Genomic DNA, 7,793 nt, shown 5'->3' on the forward strand with positions numbered 1-7,793 from the left:
TCACTAGTAAAAATCATAATCACCGCGATGTGATTCCTTGCAGCATTGGCTGACCACCTTTTGTATTTAAGGGAGAAAGCACTGCCTACCTGTCTTACTAAAACAACATCACAGAGGCAAGTACACGTGACCGCAAAAAGGACATCAATTAAATACATATTTAATCTTAATCTTATCTGTGTATCCCTTATTCAAAACAACCAAAACAAAACATTAGCAGTGTTTTGTAATTGAGCAATCAAATTTAAGTGTTAATAAACTCTCACTCTTACAACAATCAGTACGCATGAGTTCTTCTGGGACCCCATTCAAGAGGTTAGGATACTGATGTATCAAAATTATTTTGTAATGAGGACACTCGAGGACAGGGATCTCGATGGTTGCATTTAGAGGGTTCTCCAGTAGCGTCCCCATTCCTGAGCACTATGTGGCAGGGTGTATGGCATCTCATGATATATTTCTCTTCCGTGTAAGTCAGTGTCTGAAACAGACCCCCATCACGTAGAGCATATCATTTCATCTTTATGTTCAGCGTAGACTGTGGTAGCTCTGAAATGCACATTGTGGAGTATGTCCGCCGAGAACATAACCCCACAGTCTGCGTGACATAATGAGTGAGTCACAGAGATTCAACCCCAAACTTAGGCAGTAGAGCATCATGAAAGAAAAGACTATGTGTTGGTTATGAATAATTGCTTGTTCATTGTAGACAAACCTTCAGAAAAAAAATCATGTGTTCACCTGGATTTTCTAGGCTGACACTCATCAAGTTAAACTCTATATCCTCCAAACTAAGTAGTTCTTTACCTTTGTTTTTTTAACCAAACCACAGAAGGATGTTTTTTATTTCTTAGGAATTCTGTTTTCTTAATCTAAATGCATTAGCATCAGTTTAATAAAATAAATTCCTACATACCCCGTGTTTAAGTTTAACAAAACATACAGACTGTAACATCTTATTTGGAGAAGGCAGCCTGATGGAAAAGTGAAAACGGTATATTTCACAATGTCGCTTTTATTTCACAGTATGTTCTTCAACTTAAATAACAGTAAATCTGTTCAAGTCATACATGTTGGAGGGAGGCAAAAAAGTACAGAAAACCAGTCAGAATATGTTACCTGGGCTCTTAGGCAAAGCCAGGAATAGTGCATTGTTGTCACCAGTCCTGGGAATCTGTAAGAACATCTAGGTACTTCTCTCTCCTTTACTATTATTTTTCAGTTTTAAGGTAAGGTTTGCATGAAAGGTTTAAGTATACAAAAAACAAAAGCCAATATTCCCAGGGGTTTTACAGTGTGAATAAGAAACTCATGTCACATTATTTATGGAAAGTATTTTTCTGTCCTCAAATAGGGACAGGAAAAATTGTAGGTTCTAGGTTTTACTTAATGCCTGTTCATTAAAATCCATTTTCTTCTTTGTGAATGGAGATGATGTTGGTACTTTAACCCTAATTTAGAATGTGTGTGTTGAAGGGGAATAGAAGCTTCATTTCTTCTTTTCCTTAGTCTCGTATATACTTTTCTTAAGTATATGACACGCAAACTTTTGTTCTCTTTTACAGCAAAGCTTTAAGAGAAGCAGACCACAGTGTTGAATGAAATGTATTATGATTTAACTATCTATAGAATACAATTAATTTGTACTTAGTCATTTGTAATGCTTTAAATCAACTCTTCTTTAAACAGCTGAAATCTTGAATTTTAGTGAACTTTATTTTTGGTCCCTTTACTGGAGTTTTTTATTGGGGGTGATGGGATGGGTGATAATACTGTGTAATTTCAGAATCTCAGAACTACTTTTAGATAAGGAGTGCTAAAATTCTGAAGATTTCTTGATTTCCGTCTTATAGAACTCTTTCCTCATTGAGTATTAAAGGCCGTTTGAAGTTTGATTCTTCATAAGAAAATGTGAACATATTGGTGACATTAAAATCATCACATGTGTGATTATGGGCTTTTGAAAAAGATGAGACTTTAGTTACAGTGAACAAAACGTTATAGAAGTGTATCTGTGCATCACAACAATGAATGGGAAAGCCTGAAGCTTGTGCATTAGCGGGATTCTGTAATCACTGTGGAAACCTAGTTCTGAGACTCCTCCATCAGCGTTGAGGGGAAAAAGACTTAGTCTGCCTTTCAGGCTACAGGCAAGTATTGTAAAGATCTGCTACTTTACATGGACCTCCTGTCTCAGGGCACCATGAAGGCGTCTGCTCCTTCCCTCTTTCTTGTCATAAATAGTCCCTTAGGTCTTCGGCTGTCAGCTGGTCTCTGCATGTGCCCCCTCCTCTCCAAGGAATCCAGGACTGGATGAGCACATTTCAGAGCTTAAAGAAAGACTGTGGAACAGGCCGAGGTTGGCCACTCTGCTTTCTCTTCTCTGAAAAGTCCTGGCTGCCTTGCCTCTTCCTCTAAATAGTTCTGTGGCGTGTGTGTACGTGGTCCCATCTCTTTAATCAGATTCTAAGCTCTCAGAGGGCAAGAACTATTCCTTGTGTTTTTCTCGTAGTTCCTGGCACATGGTAAGTGCTCAGAAAATACGTGCTCTATTAAACTTGTCCAGGCACTGTAACTGGCACGGTGCAAAATATGAAACTAGTCAATAGCTACTTATAAACCTGCTCTGTCTACCTCATAGGGTTGTTGTGAACATAAAAATAAGAATCGGAAATATTGGAAATAATAGATTCCCTTTGGTGGCAGTCTTCATCTTGTAGCCATGTGAACTGGATGGATAAGGGTGGCTAATTCAGACCGTCTCTGTGTGCCTTACTTCTCTTTGGAACCCTTAGTTTTGTGGTATTGAAGTCGATCATTATTGCAGTCTCCTGAAATGTGACTTAAGTTTTCTTCAGCCTTCTTGGTAATACAGCTCATGCTGCTACGTGGTCCATGGCAAGGTCATGTGCTCTTGTGATATACTTCAGGGGCACAGCGTGGAGTGGTGGAGTGACTTTGTCTGTGACCTTTGGTGCTTGTGTCCTGCTGTTATAAGAGCTTCTCAAGTGTGCTCTCAGCCTTGGGATGTTCTAAGGTGTTATTAAGCCCAGGACTAAAGCAGGAAGAGGAATGCTAGAATTTGTAAACCCAGAGATAAGACGGTGTGCAGAGAACAGGCACCACTTCAAAGACATAAAGCGTGATTTTATTCCTGGCCCTGCAGCTCCCTAGCTGGAACGGCATTGGGAAGGAACTGCCCATCTCCAGGCCTCTGTGTCTTCATCTGTGCAGTGGGGATGTTAGAGGCGAGACCTTCCAAATTCAGCCTGACGGTCTTTGATTCTGGTCACAGGCATGGAGTGAGAGAAGGCATTTCCAGTGATACTGCAATGAAACTGCCTGTGTGTGGAAGTAGAAATGCACAGACTTTAAAGTGAGACAGACCTGAGTTAAGATGCTTCCTCAGCCGCCTCTGTCCACCTGTTCCTCCTCACCTGGGAAGTGGAGCGAACCCTCCAGCCTCACAAGGGCCTGACTGCATGTGGTGGGTGCTCAAGAAATGTTCTCCTTTTGAGGAAAAATAGGATTATAAAGGGCCCCATTGCTTCACTTTCCGTTGCTGCAGTTCTCATAGGTACTTAGTAGAGGTTCCAACATCTGCATTAATTTATAATCCTAAGAGAGGACTTCAGGTAAATCTTAAATCTTAAGCTTTGTTTTTAATTTTTATTTAAGCCTATCTGGAGAAATGTTGCAAATTCTGCTTAGATTTTATCATGTAAAAAAATAGAATGGTGGGGCTTCCCTGGTGGCGCAGTGGTTGAGAGTCCACCTGCCGATGCAGGGGACACGGGTTCGTGCCCCGGTCCGGGAAGATCCCACATGCCGCGGAGCGGCTGGACCCGTGAGCCATGGCCGCTGAGCCTGCATGTTCGGAGCCTGTGCTCCGCAGCGGGAGAGGCCATAGCAGTGAGAGGCCCGTGTACCGCAAACAAAACAAAACAAAACAAAACAAAAAAAAACAGAATGATGAAGCCAGAAATCAGTTATTATTTTAACACAGAAGTGATACCGCTTGGTGTGATAATGCTATTTGGCCATAATTTTTAAAAAAGGAGTCTGAGTTCGCATACTTTAAAGACTTGTTGGCATATTTCCAGATGAAATAATTCGATGTCTGGGATTTGCTGCAAAATAAAAGGGGAGGGTGGAATGGATGGGGATAGAGATACAGTAAGATTGGTCATGGTTCCATCATTACTGAAGCTGGATGATGGATGCAAGGGGGCTTGTTTAACTCTTCTGCCTAATCTTATATATGTTTGAAATTCTTAAAAGTAAAATGTTTAAAAAAGCTCTCTCAATAAAAATATGAAAAATACGTAGGTGTCAGAGGGAGACGGGAAAGAATCATTCCTCACTCAGTCACCCTCGCTCTTCGTGTTCTAAGGCCTGAGGGGTCTGCCACAGGGATGGAGCGGACCTGAGCCCCTCCTCCAACCACAAGGGTGTTGGAGCCCTTGGTTTCTCCTCCTCTCTCTCCTCTTGTAGAGGCAGGTGCCGTCCTGGTCCGAGGGCTTGTAGGCACAGGGAGGTGGCAGTAGCGTGGCTGAGAGAGAGAAGGAGATGGGATGTTCTGCCCATTTTAAGTGTTCCGAGCAGTTGGTAATTGGGTGATAAAAGACCCCTCTGTGTTACACTGTGGGAGACAGCCTAAGGTCGCTTTACCACAGCCCGGGATCTGGAGAGGTGACAGGAATGGCAGCGGATAGGTATGGTTCCATGGCTTCCTTGCAGAAAATATCAGCCCTGGTCGGACCAGAGATCTCTGAGCGCTCTAATTTTAGAGGTAGGACAAAAGAGAATAATGGTTCTTTCCCCTGGAGGCTTGCAGTGCTTTTGCAAACCGTTCAGTAGGACATTCATAGCAAGGTGTTGAAGACATTTCTGTATCAAGGAGAAGTAGTGCCGTTAAGGCGACTATATTGTCACGTCCTTAAGAGCAGAGCTAATGCCTTTTGTTTCTCGTTATTCCTCATCCTCCCAGCGCAGGGAGCTGATGTTTAGGCAGAGCTCAACAAAGAGCGATCAATTCAGATGCTCTTTATTGTAAGTGGGAGCCAGTGTCAATGGCAGAATTGAGATTTCGAGACAGGTGCCATTTTGGAAAAGCCGCCAATCCTTAGGTTTGGTAAACAAAGAGAAACAGGTGCAAGTGTTGTAGCTGAAGCTACATGTGTGCTATGCAGTGCTGATTGGAGACAGGCAGTTACATTAAAATTCAGTGGCTTTAGAGAAAAAAACTCCACGACACGTCTAACTTCTTTTTCCTCAGTAAACCACTATGTTTAACTTAACATAGAAGATTTAATATACATTAGTGTGTCAAGGCTTAGTAAGACAGTGTTACTTTAATGACTATCAGAAGAGCACGAGAAGGCATTATAAAAATGCCACTTGCGTTTGCCTTCCACAGTGCCTCATTATTACCCCCTCTACCTTGGGAACAGGGGCCAGCATAGCTAGTAAATCGGTAGGATTATCTTAGACATACGATGTTGCTTATCACTTAATATTCGCTGATGAGCCACTACTTGAGATCTTTTGATCCGTAGTCCAGTCTTTGCATGTCACTACCTGGCTTCAAAGAAAAGCATACGCAGAAGCTATGTTATTGCTAATACGAGAAGACCGTTCTTTTTTTTAAAAGCAGGAAAAAATATCTGCACTTGCAAAACTCATATTTTAGGGAAGAGCTGTCCTCCTCTGTAGAAGCGGAGTTGGACTGATTTTAATAATGTCGGAATGGCCAGTAAATGTATTAATAGAAAGAATTGAAAATCAATGAGCTGTGATAGTAATTACAGATAGTACCCAAGGGAAATATAGCAGGCAGCCAGACCCTTTCCCTCGGGGCCTGCCCTGGGCAAAGCTATGAAGCTGATAATTCTGCCCCCTTTCTTTCCCATTAGCAATGTACTTTCTCCTTCAACTTTATTCCCTTCCGCCTGCCATCCAGACACCCTTGACCCTCTGTGCAGTGTTAGCTCTTGGTATCCACAGATGACCGGTTCTAACTGCAGTCGTATTAACTGAGGAGAATGTGAAATGCTGTTCTTTCCAAGCATTATTTGCATTTGCACAGGGTCAGTGCTTTGTAAAAAGGAACATTTTTTAAAAGAAATTTCATGCTCTGAGTAATTTTGATTTGGGGGAAATTAACCTTTCCAAAATATTTCAGCTTATGAACGATCGTGTTCTCCTTCATGTACCAGTCTTTGTAGTAGAATCAGGAAAGGAAAATCTGGAGCTTGAGGTGTATATTGCTCTATGTCTAGGTGTGTTTTCTTATACTAATATTTATATACTGATTCATAGTCTATAAAGTGCCTCACAAAAATATCTTATGTAGCCCTTGGAGGACTTTCTGCTCCTGACTGTTAGGGATTAACTGCTGTGGGTATCAACCTCCCACCATAAACACTAGAAAACCAGACAAAATACATGAAATGTTTTTCACGTATTGGACAATAGGCAGTTAAGGACTGTGATCCTTGGGACGTGGGACGAGAAAGGGGGTGATGCTACTATTGCCTCAACCTCCTGCCTGGAGGCAAACAGGGAGGGCGGACCCAGAGAGGGTCTAACAGTCACACCGAGCTAGGCAGGCAGGGCTTGGAATTTGGAGGGGTCAAAGCAATTAATTTTTAAAGAGAACGATAACAGAGAGGATGGGGTTGTACAAAGAGAGGGCTCTGAGGATCTTCAAACTGGTCCCTTTAAGGGTTTTGCTAAGTAATGATCTGCCTATGTGAGGAGGAAGGCAAGGAAAGAACAAGGATGGCAACGGGTGGAATGATTCTTGGATTTCACATAAAATTCACAAAAACCATATGGGAGAGACCTCTTCATACATGGGCATTTGGTAGAGGTCTCAGAAGGGCCACAGCTTAGTAATAGAGCTGAATTAGTTCCATAATAGTCTGGTCTGGACCTTTCCATGACAGAAAGGATCAGACTGATCTGCAGGTTACTTAGTTGTGCCAGAACAAAATCCAGCAGTCTCAAAGGAAGACAGATCCAGCCTTCAATAATGTAAAAGTAACAATGTCGTGGCATTTAATCAAAATTGATCATATAGAAAAAAACAATTTAAAAACTGAACAGAGTCTCAGTGACCTATGGAACAATCCCAAGTTGTCTAATATACGTACAATTGGACTCGCAGGAGGAGGGGAGGCCAGAAAAAATATTTGAACAAAGAAATGGCTGGACATGATCCAAACGTGATGAAAACTATAAACCCACAAATCCAAGTTCAGCCCCAAGCAAAAGAAATCACGCCAAAGCATATAGTAATCAAATTGCTGAAAACAGGTAATGAAGAGTAGTCTTAACAGCAGCCAGGGGAGAAGGAGGAAATATACCTGCCATACAGTGGAACAAAAATCAGACTACTTACCAGACACCATTCAGGGCAGAAGAAAGGACTTCCTTAGGTAGCGGTAAAAGGACACTAGGTAGGAATTTGGATCAACACAAGGAAATGAAGAGCACTCAAAATGGCAAATACCTAGGCAAATATAAAGATTAAAAAAAATTTTGGAAGAAAAATTGCTCAAAGCGAACATAATAACAATACATTATAACATATACTAAAGGAAAATGAGTAACAACAGTAGCACAGAAATGGGCGGATGGAAGGAAGGATACTGTTGTGTGTGTGAAGAGTTGTGGTATCATTTGAAGGTAGTCTGTGTTAAGTTAAAGGTGTAACGCTGTAAATCCTAGAGCAACCCCCCTACACACACACACACACACACACACACACACACACACACACACACACA

The 7,793-nt window shown here is 41.7% G+C and overlaps 1 protein-coding gene across 8 annotated transcripts in view; it reads left to right on the top strand.

The window, feature by feature from the left end:
- The window catches only part of KLF12 (Kruppel like factor 12), a 445,831-nt gene that overhangs the window by 201,016 nt on the left and 237,022 nt on the right, over nucleotides 1–7,793 (top strand). The window lies entirely within an intron of this gene.

This window comes from Monodon monoceros, unplaced genomic scaffold, assembly GCF_005190385.1.
Source record: "Monodon monoceros isolate NGI ecotype Baffin Bay Population unplaced genomic scaffold, NGI_Narwhal_1 Super_Scaffold_8, whole genome shotgun sequence".
Lineage (NCBI taxonomy): Eukaryota > Metazoa > Chordata > Mammalia > Artiodactyla > Monodontidae > Monodon > Monodon monoceros.